The sequence below is a fragment of the Strongylocentrotus purpuratus genome, unplaced genomic scaffold (assembly GCF_000002235.5).
Source record: "Strongylocentrotus purpuratus isolate Spur 01 unplaced genomic scaffold, Spur_5.0 spur5_scaffold_13, whole genome shotgun sequence".
NCBI lineage: Eukaryota > Metazoa > Echinodermata > Echinoidea > Camarodonta > Strongylocentrotidae > Strongylocentrotus > Strongylocentrotus purpuratus.
The window spans coordinates 26,999,601-27,016,341 of record NW_022145598.1 but is presented as its reverse complement, the minus strand read 5'-3'; the positions used below and the strand labels follow the sequence as shown (position 1 = coordinate 27,016,341).

At 37.6% G+C, this 16,741-nt stretch overlaps 1 long non-coding RNA gene across 1 annotated transcript; it reads right to left on the bottom strand.

Moving 5' to 3' along the window:
• Positions 1-5,722: 5,722 nt before the first annotated feature.
• Positions 5,723-14,718, bottom strand: LOC115923076. Its single transcript, XR_004063762.1, has 3 exons — positions 14,514-14,718; positions 13,476-13,702; positions 5,723-7,328 (listed from the first exon to the last, which is right to left on the bottom strand). It is a non-coding gene; the product is annotated as an uncharacterized LOC115923076 (long non-coding RNA).
• Positions 14,719-16,741: the final 2,023 nt, after the last annotated feature.

Below are 16,741 nucleotides of genomic sequence, written 5' to 3'. Positions count from 1 at the left end.
TATTTTTGTTTTGATGGTCTTTCTCTCTCTCTACCTCTCTCTCTCTTTCCCTCCCTCTCTCTCTACCTTGCACCTGGCTAATTCATACCTTTCAGAGTAATGCCACGCGACCACTCACAAAAACGCAAACAATTTCATCACTCTAAAAAAAAAGGACAATAGCCTCTCCTAACTATAAATACGTTTTTATATCCATTTAGAGAGGGGGAGGTCAGTTGAACTCAAAGCAAACTTTTCTTTTCTTCGACCGTAAGAAAAGGAAGATTTATACCTGATGCTGGGGACATGGTTAGATGATTAAGATCCCTTCTAAATGCAATGTTTAATTTGATTTTAAGCATTTAGTAAGTGCAGATGCTGTTTTGAAATGCTATCTTATCTGACAGCTGGACGAGACAGATAATTTTGGTGATCTGTATAATTGTCAAGCTTTATTTATTATGTATAACCGTATAATGACCATGGGCATAATAACGCGCCGTTCACTCGTTTTTATAAATAGCTACATGTATTCAACAAAATGCTTCGCGTGCGTTTCATTTTTCCTAAACTAAAATGAAGGGTAATAACTCATAGAACAGCTTCTGTCAATGTGTTGATATTGGAACCTTCTAATCTTTCATCAATATTTTGGTTGCTAATCTGTCAGTAGTTTGCGAAGGCGCCGCATGATATACTTGACTCTTAATCCACGGGTTAAGGGTTCGAATCCCAACTAACGTCATTTGGTAAGGCATTGATCCACATTTGCCGCTCTCCATCCAGGTGTAAATGAGTATACATGGCAACGCTGGGGTAATAATCAATTATTGCAGGGCCCGCAGGACGAATAGTATTGATACTAATGTGGCTGCCCCGGCTACTAAGACGCATTTCATATAAAGCCTATTATTTAGCAATACAGTTAACAACTAAATTATTCATACCCCTTGTAAATTTGATGTTTTTTGTGTTTTTCTTAACTCAAGAATGAAGGGTGGACTACTTGAATTAGGGCCTTTGTTTAATATGTTTGGACAAAACTCAGTAAGGGTATGAACTATGTAGTTGTTAATTGTGGGTAAGTAATTACCCATGTATATACTTTCACGTTGGGATTCTTTGATTAACTTTAAATTTGAACTTGCCTTGTTAAAAAACTGCCTCGGCTGTTAAATCACGGCAACCTTTGCACGCTTTAAAAAAAAAAAGGGGGGGGGGGGTGGGGTATCCAAGAAGGCCAACACCCCACGAGACCTGCAATATGGGTCTCATTTAAGGGTAAGTTTACTCACTCACTTTTAATTGAAGCAGAAAAATCAGACAAACCAATCAAAAAAAGTTTGAGCAAATCGGATAACTAATAAGAAAGTTATGAATTTTTAATGACGTGAAAAACTTAGAAAATCACAAAACAAATTGGCAACTCACTCATGAGTCTGTGACGTCATTGCCTCACTAACTACTATTTAAACAAAAATAAATTGATAATATATATTTCCGCGCGAAGGCCCACGAGACCGGCATAAAGGTCTCGTGTGCTGTCGGTCTCGTAAACCCACAGAGTGGACCGTGTGTCTCGTGAGTCGTCCGTCTAGTAAACCCCAAGAAGAAAAAAATGATTTAATTTATTTATACTCTAGCCAGAGTTTGATGTGTTTTTTTTTTTTTGGGGGGGGGGGGGGAGCACATACATGTAATCGATCGAGGTCAAAAGAAGGGGTCTAAAGAAGTTCAACCGATCTTGGAAATTTGTTGGGGGCACGTGCCCCCCCCCCCCCCGTGGCTACGTACCTGGTCAGCTAAAAACTTTTTTTTTCTTCAAAGGGGTCCAAGCCCCCCTCCCCAAGAACCATATAGTTTTATATAGAAACAAAAATACTGAGTTGTTGGTCTTGCGGACTGTAACCATTTTTACCGTCGTCTAAAAACTTTACAGACGTGACCTAAAAGTGAACCCTCTGAAAATGTAATAGCACATGCAGACAGCTTGAGTGCTCCTCTATTTTCATCATCATTATGTTACATCAATGGATTATCACAGAATTATATCCTATAAACCGATTCAGAATTCTAAATCCTGAGATGCAACACATTCATCAAATGATTCAATTAACGACAAAAAGAAATAGAAAGAAAGAAAGTTATAGTAAGTCGGTCAGTGGGTGACATCAAATAGAGTTCGGTGATTACGAAGATGCCATGCAGCAAAAGGAGATAAAGGGTTCATTTATATTTCTCCCCCCCCCCTCTTTCTCTCTCTCTCCCTCCCGAGCTTATGCTATTGTGGTTTTTGAATTTAAACTGATAATTGGTTGGGCACGCGAAGGAGATAATTCGGCTCTGAGTGGAGATTAGTAGATACCTCTTCGCTAATATCTTTCTTTTGTGACTTTTGATATCACAGATTAACGACACGAGCCAAGGGGGGAACCCAATAATAGCTTCCCCCGCTCGTGGGCCCCAAGCGCATTCCTTGCAAGAACTACTACAGATCGGAGCTTCACATCGCTTTAGAAATAATGAAGAGAGAATTAGATTCGAAATTCGATTTCGACCCGAAAAGCCATCGCAATAACCTGAATGGTATTAGATCTTTTGGCAACAAAAGGAACCAAAAAGTCAATTACTCGGCCCCGAAGATATCTCGGTGTAAATAAAACGGGATATGACCACAATTCAAATTGATTATACTGTATAAGGGGTCCCCTATAATATAACACAATTAACGAATGATTGTCATCGTAAAAATATGTCTTACTCTGTTATAAAGTGCCTTAATATAAACCAAGCGTTTTGTGTTAAATCGAAACGAGTTCTACATTGTCTAAAGCAATAGAAATTACTTCGCAAGTCTTCTATTTTTTGCTTTCACCAGTTTTCAAGAATTTGTGACATATTTTTTCATACATTTGGGATATTAAATCGTCGGAGAATGATTAGAAAAGGTAAACTGTTAGGAAAATATCTCAAACTGTTGTCACATGTCACAAGTGACCAATATCGTGCAATAAAATTATATCATATAGTTCCTACAAATTTGGTTCAAAAGTTACTTGGAAATATCATACACACGTAATAGATATTTCGAAACGTATAGTAAAGAAAGGTGGGTGCCATGTTCTCTTTCTTTGTTGTTAAACTTATGTTCGGGTTCGGAAATATTTGTTATCTCCGAAGATTGCCGAATGTGAATATTTGTTATCTGCAAAGATTGCCGAATGTGAATATTTGTTATCTCCGAAGATTGCCGAATGTGAATATTTGTTATCTCCAAAGATTGCCGAATGTGAATATTTGTTATCTCCGAAGATTGCCGAATGTAAATATTTGTTATCTCCGAAAATTGCCGAATGTAAATATTTGTAATCTCCGAAGATTGCCGAATGTAAATATTTGTTATCTCCGAAGATTGCCGAATGTAAATATTTGTTATCTCTGATGATTGCCGAATGTAAATATTTGTTATCTCCAAAGATTGCCGAATGTTAAGAGAAGGTAGCTATCCACTTCGGTTCATTGCGCTATCGGCTATGATAATTTCATAGAATAGTAACAACCATTCATTATTACCCCCTCGCCCTGAGGTGAGCAGTAAATGATAATTCCCCGGCAAATCATTACCGAAGGACAATAAAATCCAACAATGAAATATTGCAAATGGAATATCGATCGATTGAAATTGGCAAGCAAATGGATAATGGGATTAAGGTTGATAACCATCAACTAAGTTCAAAATAGATACCCTATCACTTTGATTATGTGAATATTATAGCCGTGACGTGCATTATGACATGTTTTAAAAGAAACAAAGAAATAAAGAAAGGAAGAAGAAAAAGTAGAGTAAAGAAGAGGAGGAAGAAAAAATCCAGAAAGAAGAAGGAAGACACACCTGTTCGGATGTGTTCTGAATGCGTGTACGCTAGAGTAAAATGTTATGACTAATTTTATCCCCAGATAACTACACTTGAAGATAACCAAGGAGTTACCTCCTTGATATAACTACCTCCATTCCCTAAATTTAACCACCTAGGAATGTTCGTTAGATATGGTATGTGTGTGTGTGCGTGTGTGTGTGTGTGTGTGGGGGGGGGGGGGTAGCTGGCCCGGAGTTAATAGTTCATAGTCCGGTGATTGTTGTCCGGAGCAAGATTCAGGGGGTATAGTTGCCCTAGAATCTAATTTCTTACATGTTTTACAAGTAACTAAAAAAGATAGGAAAATAAAAGAAAAGAAAAGAAAGAAAAACCATCATTGTGCTCTTAAAAGTTGCATATTGCCTCATCTGATATTTTATAGCCCAACCACAAAGCCCAACTCATCTGAATTCTAAGAGCAAAGGGACCGTGGCTTTGAAGGAACAATCAAAAACTAAAGTACAGAAATCCCGTAGAATATGGCGAGGGTCATGGAGGGGTAAAGCGGTTCGTTGTATTGTTGCTATAAATCTGGGATCGACCACAGAGTCAATTAGACAGATAATTACGTGGTTAGATGAAGTCATTGGCTTCCAGAATTGTTGCTTCGGGATATATGTCTGTTATCATGGTTGGGGTAAATACATAAAAATTGATTCAGGGAGAATGGTGCGATAAATGACTAATATAGGAGCAAATCGACTCCTGTAAAAGTGTTTCTTTGCATTTCTTTGATATTAAACTATTTAGGTCATTGAATACCCTTTCTACAGATGAAATACCTATCCGATAGTATCATGGTATTAATTAGGTTAGTACTAAGGTGTTTCATTCTTGTCTTTATTTTCATTGTAGAAATAAATTCTCTGAAAACGAAAGAAAATTAATATTTTATAAACATAGGTTATACATGGCATATTGCATTCCTTCTCCTTTCCCCTCCAGCTTTTCCACTCATATACAAGCCTCTCCGTTCCCGTCATGCCCATCCCTCTCACTCCCCGACCCTATATTATTACATATCTATTATAGTCCTTTTATTTTTTTATCTTCTCCTCTATCTCCTCCTCACTGCATATCGTCTGTTTAGAGCCAGAAAGGCGTTGATTCTGTGTAGTACAGCTATATGAGTAAACTCCCTTCTGGTTCCAAATAGACGATATCATTCTGTATTCATTATTATTCGCCTTCTTCTCCCCACATATCCGTGCACACTCTCTCTTTCTCCTCCCATCTCTCTCCACCTTCTCAAGCTCTCTCGCTCCCACTCCCTCTCTCATCTCTGCTCCCCCATTCATTCATTCTATCTCTCTCTCTCTCATCTCTCCCTCCCCTCCCTTCCCCATCCATTCTCTCTCTCTCTCTCTCTCATCTCCCCTCCCCTCCTTTATCCATTCTCTCTCTCTCATCTCTCCTTCCCTTCCCCCATCCATTCTCTCTCTCTCTCTCTCTCTCTCTCATCTGCCCCCCCTCCCCTATCCATTCTCTCTCTCTCTCTCTCTCTCTCGCTCTTTTTTAAAATATTTTTGTTATCTCTATTTATCTTTTCAACAATTGTTCAATCTTCCATCTCCATTAAACCTTGTTATTACCTGTGTTCCTCTTTTTCTTAACTGTCAGATTCATTCTCACTCTTTCACACTCTCACCAGAACGATATCAATCTAACTCAAAGTAAAATTGACATTACTCAAAATATTCATAAAATCAATTTATTCTTCAACACAAGTTAAGGAAACTCCATCATATGTCATGTTTGAACTGAAATTCAAAATTCATTTACATAAATAAAAATATTCACTGAAATAAATAAATACATTTTGATTTAACAAAAATTTGCTGACAAAGTTTCTTAAGTTTTTAAATACAATACTGAAGGTAAGAAAACTGTAAAACAGATTTATGAAATATATACTACAGCAGAATTTAAAATCGTCATGCAGTCACTTTTATAATATCCATTCCCTGTTCAACAGAGTCCTACAAAAGGCCTCGCAACAACATTTATTCATAATGATAACAATATTTTCTATGAACTGGGGTACAATTTCATAATTTCCATAGTAAATCACTGCCTGTCAGCTTCAATAAAGTCCAAATATAATCTTTCATAATCATAACTCTCTCAGCAATAAGCCCCCCTACAAACTAATATTGCTAGTGGACATCCCTCAAACATTGCAAGTGGGAGTTAATTTAAGATGATTGCCGGACAAGGGTCAATCTATGGCTCCTTGCTCATAATTCAAAAGCTTTCAGTCATCTAAAATCTTGAGAGAAAAATACAAGTGAATACATTTCAAGCACCATTGTGCCTGCAGATCATCCTTGTAATACAGAATTACTGTCCTTTTTTCTCTTTCATACAAAAGAAGTGTACTTCACATCGTAATTCATTTTTGTATAACTACAAAAGTTTCAATTTCCTTCCAATCCACTTAATGTTGTGAAGCACAATCCATTATTTTCCTTCAAATTTTTTTTTTTTTTTGCTCGTTGAAATACGGAAAATGAAATTTACACATGATATGTCTTGAAAATCAAGGAAAAATGTTAGTACCGGAAATGCAAATCTGATAAGGAAAAGTTGAATGAAACAGTTCTCATCCTTCTTGTCGATGAGTTACCTAAGAACGTAAAATTAACAAAGTAAAATGCTTGCCAAGCTACATTGGTAGTTTAATACTTAACAGAAATTGCTATAGCTTTTAACGTTTAGATACACACACATAAAAAACTAATGTACTACGTCTTCAAGACGAGGGAGTATTCACCCACAGTAATTTGAATCCTATTTGAACATGCAAAGCTTACATAATTACATTTAAATGTCAAACTTGGATCTCTTTGTGGGAGTATTATCATTTTAAGTCATCCCTTCTCATTGGAGATGATGGATTATCCAATTAAAATTTGATTTCTAGTAACCTGATATTCCAGACAATTTTTCTAAAAGGACTTTAGCTGTGAAAAATCCCATTTTCCAGGAATGAAGTAATCTTTGCTAATGAAGATGCCAACGCCTAACAAGAACACATTATGGTAATGAAATAGAACAAATACCTGAAGAGTCAACCCAGAAATCCAATAAAAGCTGCTAAACGTATCCCAAAGATTAAAGAAAACAATTTAAGTCCATCGCTTGGGAATTAATCTTGAACTATCCTGGGATGTTGACTACCACCAGGTGACTAATCAGGGGGACTCTATCGGATGCCATAACTCCATCATCGCAACACCGCATCCCCCATCTCAGCCCATCCTCTGGGGGAATCTGGAAGATGGGGAGGAGGGGTAAAGAGAGAGAGAGATCCAGAGAAGCGGGGGAGGCGAGAAGTTTCCCCTCCAGCTCGCTGCGTGCGTGACGAGCTGAAGCAGATGCCTTAGTTTCATCTTTCTTAGATTTCACGCATCTCGGCGGCGGCGGCGAGATCTGCAAAAATAAAGAGATGGTGAGAGGGAGAGAGTGAGGATATGATTTGGCAAGATTGCAGCCTGGCTTAATTGGTTGTCATGGTGATTGGATGATGTTTGGTGATGATGAAGATGAAGACCAGTGATAGAGATGGTGGTGGTGGGATGATTTGATGGATGAGGAGTGAAGATGGTTAGTGGGTGATGGAAAAGTGATTTGGAAGATGAGTTTGATAAGGAACATTGGATGGTAGGAGAAGAGAAAGAAAGAGAGAGAGAGAGAGAGAGAGAGAGAGAGGGAGAGAGAGAGAAAAAAAAAGCTAGAAGCCTTGTTAGCGTTGTTCATACTTGTATCTGCCACTTATCTGTAAAATAGGTGCAAGTATAGCTTGTATTTGTAGGACTTGCTACCAAATAGCAATTAACTTTGTAAATGAGGGACACAATATGAAAACACAATAACAAAAAGGTCATCAACTTGGAAGAAAAAAAAGGGGGGGGGGGATGGGGCACATTTTTTAAGGTGTATACTTATCGCAGGGTTTAAAAGGGTTAGGGGCATGGGACATGGGTCACATGTGCCCCTAAATCTGCCAGTGTGAATGGGTTTCACCGAATACCAAATAATGTGTTATTTTGCTTCCTGCTTTTTACAGCTATTTCTTTCAATGGAACCTAGTAAAAAGTAAAGGACTATTACCAAACCTAGATATGAACAGTATCCACAGGGCAATTCCACGGTAACGGAAGGACACTCAGACAAGATTTTTGAACTTCAGGTTCATACTAAAAGAAATGTTTTATTAGTATGTATTAAACTATGGGGAACAAAATGTGTTTCAGTCAAGTGGAAAGCTTCATCAACTTCACAAAGTTTGGATAAACACTAATTAACTGGAAAAACCATGTCCATTTTTATGTCCTTCCGTTACCGAGATAATTAATATGCACATTCTTAAACTACTTAACTATAATGACAATTTTTTTGGGGAGAATTAAAGGCACTTATATAGGTATTATATCTGTACTGTTTCACATCTTATACTAATAAAACAGTTCTTTTAGTATGAACCTGAAGTTCAAAAATCTTGTCTGAGTGTCCTTCCGTTACCGTGGAATTGCCCCACAAAATAACTGAAACATTTACGGCTTGTGCAGTAAAGCATAGCATGAAGTCCGACCCTTGGCCAAAATGTGCACTGCATGCTGGCTAACCACAATGCAAAACGGTTCTTGTCGATCAAAGCAAATATCATATTATTGCTGATGGGTATACGAACTGGGGCATATACTGTAGTTGAATATCGCAATATGAATAATGAACAGAGGCACACTGGGGATTACCACAATAACACTGAATTATTATCATTATTAATAATATCAATATATTATGGTATTTTGAATCAAGTGAATATTAATATTACCAGTACTACTACAATACAACCATAATATTGTGGTATTGCTTCCCCAACATGAACAGCGACCAAGAAAAATTGCTTAGCGATGCAAACCAACAATATAGCATTATTCACAAATATGAACAGGGTTTTTTTTGTGATAGGGAGCAGAGGGGTTTGATTGGAGACGGGAGGAGAGAACCTGACAGGTAGAAGTGTAAAGGGATGGCATCACCCCGATGACGAAGATGATCAAACGTTGATTAGATGGGGCGATGAAGTGGAAAGAGAGAGGGGAGATTGGTTTGATAAGCTTAGACATGACGGGCCATTCTAGTAGGGGTGAAACTTCAATTTCGTTTGACAGAAAGGCAATTCTCAAAATTGAAGTAAAACAGGCAACGACTGACTCAAGAAGTCAGGCTGATGTTAATTTGTTGAAAAGTTACAGATAAGGAATAATAGATGATGCCGGTGATAACTTGCAATGATAGATAAGGAGATTGTAGGTGCTTAAAAATATAGGATTGTATTTCTTAACAAGAGATGGTGCTGATTACGACAACTGTGACTCTGTTAAAACTGAACGAATACACACAGCTAATGGGAAGGGGTGGAGGTTACGGGGTAAAGTTCTTAGACTTCATCATTTGTTATTGAGGAAGATCATTACATCTGGGACCTGTTTCACAAAGCCTTTTTTCAATGACAAGTGACAAAAATCAGTGACAAATCTGCTGATAATCAGAAGCAAGGATTTCACTAGCTTATAACGAAAACTGTCATTTGTCACTGATGACAAGTTATGTGAAATGGGGCCCTGTTTGGAGTCAGAACGGTGTTTGCTCTGTATATAATGTTATGAGTAAATGCCCTTCTGGCTCCAAACAAGCAAATTATATGATATATTATTTGTTCAAAGAAGAATTCCTGACCCACAATTGACATAAAAAATGAGTTTCCCCGTAGAAAATAACATAAACAATAAACTTGTAGCTCGTCCTACTTATTTCATGATGCACAACAGTCCATAACGTGAGAAAAAAATCTAGTTAGATTAAAAAAAAAAAAGTGGTCCTCATCCTATCAACTGCTAGAAAATATTTACAAAAACAAACTGAAATCTTACTCTAAACAGTGTTAAAGATCTTACTCTACAAATGGTTTATGAGTTGTTTTATTACATAAACTCTTTCTACCGATATGGTGAAGACATATTAAAACAGTCTGCTGAGTATCAGAAGGGCTTAACTCCTATCATGAAACATGGAGTTAACTCCCTTGTCGCTTTAAACAGAAGATATCATCTCAGCGCCAGAAGGGAGTGATCAAGTTAACCCCTTCTGGGTCTGTAGTCTTAGCAGACAATAAAGGGTATCTCTCCATCTCTTAGAATATAGAATGGGCATCATCTCTTTACACCACACTCTTTCATGCTTAAAAAACCTCTGGGTGCCCGCATATTGAGTTGGCAGAAGTTTAAAAGATTCATCAATTTCCGCTTCATCTTTACTTACAAATCCTAAATATCTCCCAAAATGGCCTCCAGGTATGATATTGATTTTTGTGAGAGCGTCCACAAATGCGTGAAGGGCTCAAATTTCCAGGAAACTATATCTTATTTTTGACACCTTCCTCTCTCCTTCCCATCTAAATTGCTGACCTATCTTTGGTTCGGAGAGGACACCACAAGGTGTGTTCAGAAGTGAGGATCGTTCTCACATCGCCCATCGAACGCTTTGTTGACTTTGACACTACCAGAGTTCTTGCGTCTCTCTACATCTGCTGTTGGAATATGGCAGTTTAAACTTGAGAGTGATTTGATGATGGGTTTAAAGAAATGGAGGTGAGGTATTACTTAATGATGACATCATATGGCGCTCAGACACATATGCTCTGTCGTCTACTGCTCTAGGCTCAAATTCACCAAAGATAAGGGTTTGGATTAGGGTTAAGGTTATGGTTGTTATCAGGTTTTAGGTAAGGTTTAGGGTGAGGGTTAGGGCTTGGGTTTGTTATAGCCTTTGCTCCGGGGTTGCAGTTGAGAATATTTCATGATTAAGAATATCTTTTCTACTTTTGCTTGCAATTTTGCAAGAAAAATGTGTAAGGGTAGATCAAAAACTTTGTTTGAGCTTTAAATGATCTACAAACATTTTAATTTTAGCAGTATATCTGGCATCCTTGACAGATTATTCCAATTTGAAAAGTGTTTGAGCAGCCTCTGGTTTTCCTGTGTTCATTCTTAGTAATCAATGACGATTTAAATATCACAGTTGTACCTCTTAAATTTTTTGTTTCCCTCTACAATCACAGCTTTATCCATCCCCAACCGAGTGTGAACACCATCACTCCCTTCTCCCTCTCCTCCTGGACTCCTTCTCCAAGCCTCCATCCCTGTTCCATTGCCAGATTAGAAGCATGTAGAGGGGGAATGTCAGGTTCCCCTGGGGGCCTGAAACTCCGGTGGAGAGAGAGAGAGCGAGCGAGGGGGTGGCATCCGCGGAAGCACCCACGCCAAACCGCCACTCTCCACCCCGTAACCCAACCCCGGAGTAAATCTCGTAAATGGAGTCGACTTGATGTATGTACTTCAGCTAGCGAACAATATCGCATGACAAATTACATGCATATTTCATTTTGGGGCATTTCTCCTTTATTTCATTGACAAAAATGGGGGAAAGGAGAGAGAAAGCGAATCTTGTTAGGTATGATTAAAGATGCCTATTTTGTCAAGCACTTTAGGGGATCCATTATTTGTTGTCGTTTTTGTTGGTTTCCTGAGTAAGAGAATGAATTTGATATCGAATGACAAGAGATGGAGGTATGACTATTTTACCATCATCATTTAAGTATATTCCACCTCACTGCCCCATGGTAGATTCTACCTTCTTTTCTAATTAAAGTGAGGGTGATTGATTACTAGGAGGAAATGACAGGGCACTTCAGGCTAACTTGACTCTCTCAACCCAGGCATAGGTAGAATGATCAAACCAGAGTCTTTCACAAATTACTATCAGCGGCCTTTTTAGAAGAAAGAATATTTCACAAATTTGAAAGTTAGTGTCATAATTCAAAATGATTTTGTGAGTGCCAGGCATGCATTATCATATATCCACTCTACCTCCCTGCCAACTGAAAATTCTATTTACAATAACTCCCTTTATAAATACACCTTCCCCGACTACTCACAAAATTCATGACAGTTCTTAAACTAAGTTTCGTTTTGATTCCACTACCTTTTGAGCCTTGTTTGTGTACCAATTTCAGCCTCAAAGAGGGGGAGAGCTGCATTAGAGACACGGGCCTCCGTAAGATGGAAATGCTGCCTCATGAGCCCCGTATCATAAAGAGTTGCGATTGATCTGACTCAATCGCAAGTCCTCTAATCCATTGCAAACTTGCAATTCCCTATCTCTCAGTGATGCATAAATTGTTATACCTCACTTTGTATTGTAACCATTACTGTAAAGTCACATGGATTGAAAAAGAAGACCTTAAGGTTACTGTTATTTAGTTAACCTTTTTTTTCGGGCATCCATGTGACTCTTTTCCAAATGTACTCTTGTTCTGTATTCAATGATTTTCTAATAAAATAATAATAATAATTTTTAAAAAGACAAGATGGAGCCCATGTCCGCAAAGCAGCCCCCCCCCCCTTTGATGCTGAAATTGGAACACAAACAAAGCCCAAAAGGTAGTGGAATCAAATGTATACAAGCAATAAATACAGTACAGCAAATATCAAAACACACAAAAAAGGAATAACAAATACACTTAAGTTATTGCCATGTATTTGTTTGCTATTCGTTTTATTTTTTTCATCAAGAAATGACAGAGAGAGAGTGAAGTGCGTGGGACGAAGAAAGTGCAGCACATCTTGTCACTTTTTAAGAGATATATCATAAAGCAGACTGAAATTTGAGGAAATATTGTCTCAGCTCGACAATGGCGATTGGAACCAGATGTGAGGAAGCGCATCACTGGACTGCAGTCAAGTTTTGGAACTTGGTCCAAATTCAAAACAAAGATGTACTATCATCTAACCATTTTTTTTGTGTGATTGAAAGAATTGTACGGTACCTGGATATCTCTTGGGAAATGGGACTCTTCCCAATGAAGAATAGTTCATTTTTAACAGCATGCACTTCCAATCTGGCCTTAATTTACTGATACTAACAAACAACTTTGTATTGAAGATTATGAAATGATGATCAGGTGAGGGGAGAGGGGGGCTGCAGATCACATGATTATTTTCCTCTCCCTATTTGCCCATTACTTTTTAGACATTTTCAAGCTGTTTGGGGCATTTTATTTTTTTCCTTTTTAACATAAATTTGTGAATTTTAGCCAGTGAGTACCTTTAAGTAATGACAGGTTTATATGGAAAATAATAAGTTTCCATTCAAGAGGTCCTTGCAATGGTAATCATATCAGGGGGTGTTTCACAAATATTATAAGTTGAACATATCTCTAAGTTGGACTTAACAATTATGGAAAGCCGTTAGAATCAATGACAATATTTTGTAAAATGTATTCCAAAAGGCACAAAATGTTGATTCAAATCATTCATATTTTCTATTATCAAGGAAATTTCAAGTTCTTGATGTGGAATTTATAAAAAGTCTAAAATACATGAATTTTCACTTTTGAATATATTTTATTTTAAGGCTACAAATGGCTCTCTATAATTTTTAAGTCTAACTTCAAGACAAGTTCAACTTAGGATCTTTGTGAAACACCCCCAGGACTCTCCTATCAGAACTTACCCTTTGCCTCCTCCCCTCCTCTCTCATGGACCTGCTCTCCTCCTGGATACCACTCTCCTCCTGGATACCACTATGGATGCGGAAAGCATCTCATTGCCATGGTGATAACATCAAGCACAAGTTGGTTCCTCCGTTGCACTCTTGGTGCAGTCATCCCAAATAGAATGCACAGGTGGGTTTCCTCACAGTCAGTGTATAAGGATGGTACCAGATGACGACGTGATTAACTGTAACAAAATGAAACATGTACAGTCATTTTGAAATATTATTGATTATGCAAACTCTTCATATCATAAACATTATTAAACGTTCATAAGTATTTATCAGGATGGGTTACATATGAAAGAATAAGTGCAATTGACTGGAATAAACTGAAACACATACAGCAATGCTGTAAATATTATTGATACAACAAACAAACATTAAAAAACTCATTAACCGATACTGATTGAAATCCTCAATCGCCTAGAATGTGGTCTCCCACAGTTTGTTCAATTTATTGACCAAAGCAAATGAAGAGTTAAACAAAATTATCCAAAATATTCAGTCATCTTTCTTTCTAAAATACACAGTATCTATTCGCACTTGAATTCATAATTTAAACAAAGGAGACATTTCCTTTTAAACAGCAAGGCTCATCTTTTAAGCGGGGTTTTGTTTCCAAGGGCATTTTTCTACAAGGCCATTGTTAAAGTCGAAATAGTTTAACAATTACATCCTCCTATCTTTAAAAAATTGTAACATGTAGCCATTAATGACAATGAACTGGGGCATTTCTTGTCACGGCTCCTAGAGTTTGTGGGCAAACTGCCTTCACCCTTCTTGAATTTTAATGAAAGAAACAAAAATGTGGTAGTGAGAGTCAAACCTGTCTATAGCGACCGCCCAAGGGAAACACAAAAGTGGTCTTTGTAGAAAGGTTCCTTTAGTACATGTTTCAATGAGAAACCATTATCAGGGAAACAAAAAAAAATGTGGTCTTTGTAGACAGGTGGTTACTAAAGCAGGTTTGACTGTACATATAAGATCATAACTGACCTCCTGCTCATCTCCCTCCTTTCCACCGGTCCAGGTGTCCTCCTAGATACCACTCTGGATTGGATAGCATCTTGTTGCTATGGGGATAACATCGAGCACACATTGATGCTTCAGTTGTACTCCTAATGCGGTCGTCTCAAATGGGATGTGCGGAGGGGTTACTCTCGGTCAATGTACGAGTGTGTTTAGCGATGATGCCATGAACATGAGTTACTGTATTAACAAGATGAAACATGGGTAGCACAGTTGGAAAATCTGTTGATATTGCAAACTTTTCAAAGGCATGAGAAAAATCATAAAGTATTCCCCTCACTGTAAATGTACTGAGGTGGATACAGATGAGACAATGAGCTTGAGGTTAGTATCAAAATGAAACATGGACAGCAATGCTCTAAATATTGTTGATATAACAAATGTTAAACCTTTTAGCATCACTAAGTCAGTCCCAGCCTAAAACTATGAATAGCCTTCATGCCGATTGGTATATAACACAGATTTGTGAAGCAATGAGCATGTTTCCTGATGAGAAGTCATGTAGTTAATTTTGTTGTTTTCAAGAGCGTTTTAAGCCAAACTGGACTAAATTGATTAATCTAGAACTGTGATATTTACATGTATGGTATTGTAACATATTGACAGAAAGAGTTTCTACCGCGGCATTTTTTTTCATTGACTCATTTCACAGAGTTTGTGGGCAAATTGCCTCGATTTCTACTCGTTAGTAGTAAGATCGTAACTTACCTCCCGCTCATCCCCCTTTTGGCCATCGGTCCTGCTGTCCTCCTCGATACCACTCTGGATGTGCGGATAGCATCTCATTGCCATGGTGATAACATCAAGCTCACATTGATGCTTCTGTTGCACTCTTGACGCGGTCACCTCAAAAGGGATGCACATACGGGTTACTCTAGGTCAGCCTGTGATCATTGCCTGGGATGCCATTAGAATAAGCTCCTGTATCAAAACAACATGGATACAACATTTATCTCAACAATGAGCATATGACAACAAACACACATACAAATTTGAATTGTCATTCCTATGCAGAACAAGGATACCCAAAATTAAGAATTTGATTGATGCAACTTGATTTTCAACAAATCTATGTAATCAAGAATGCATATTTGAGACTTGGGTAACATAAACGCAATGATTTGAAGTAAGAGGGCCATGGATCTCTATATTTGCAGGTAGCTTTTACAACTTCTTATTATCAAAACAATTTTGCATTGTTAATACTATATTCATCCTTTTAATACCTTTATCACATAAATAATGCAGAAATGCTCTACTGCATAGGTTTTTTTAAAACATTTTTCATGAGAAATGAGGCTGAGAGATGGGAAAACATAATGAAATTGAGGACGATGATTAAAGAACAAGAAGTGGTAGGTAAAGTACATTGGGAGAGAGAGAGAGGGAGGGAGAGAGAGAGAGAAACAGAGAGAGAGGAAGAGTCTAGAGGGGGAGGATGGGATAAACAGGCAAACAATAAAAATATCAATAGTTTGGATAATAAAACTGAACATTTTGAAATTGATAGGTAATAGGACACGAGTCTCAAGGTGGAGAGCATTATATCCAAAATGAAAGATAAGTGGTAGAGAAATTTGAGTTTGAAAAGGGGAAATTACATCGAAGAGAAGGGAGAAGAAAAAAAAACATGATAAGAACAGATGGAATCTACAAGAGATTGGTTGTAAAAAGTACAATACAAATTTCAATCTCCTTGTATATATTACAAATAAAGACTGCAGGAATGAGGAATGAGAAATACTTAGGACCAATCTTACTTCTATTCTTAGGGCAAAATGGCAGTATAATCAAGGATAACTCAATCATTTCTCCATCAAAAGATCCTTCCTCCTCCTCCTCGTAATTCAAAAATCGAGAAGAAACAATCTAAAGAAATTATTTCCCGGCTTCCTGCCTTGCTATGCACAAATAGACACTGGTGGAAGGTTATTATTACAAATGGATAACCTTTTGATTTATTCGCTTGGCTTGCTTCCACGATCACTCAATTTTCCTGCCAAGCACGGCTGGATTCACCAAAATAATTTCCCCTGAATTTCTTTCCTAAATTTCCGCCAGAGATAATATGAATGGCCCGTTATCTGATATTGATTTTTTTCTCTTTCTTTCTTTTGCGATGGCATCGCGCAGTTTGAGCGTTGTCCTGAGGAATGAATTATATCACTGTCTTATTTGATTTTTGGAAGTAGTAA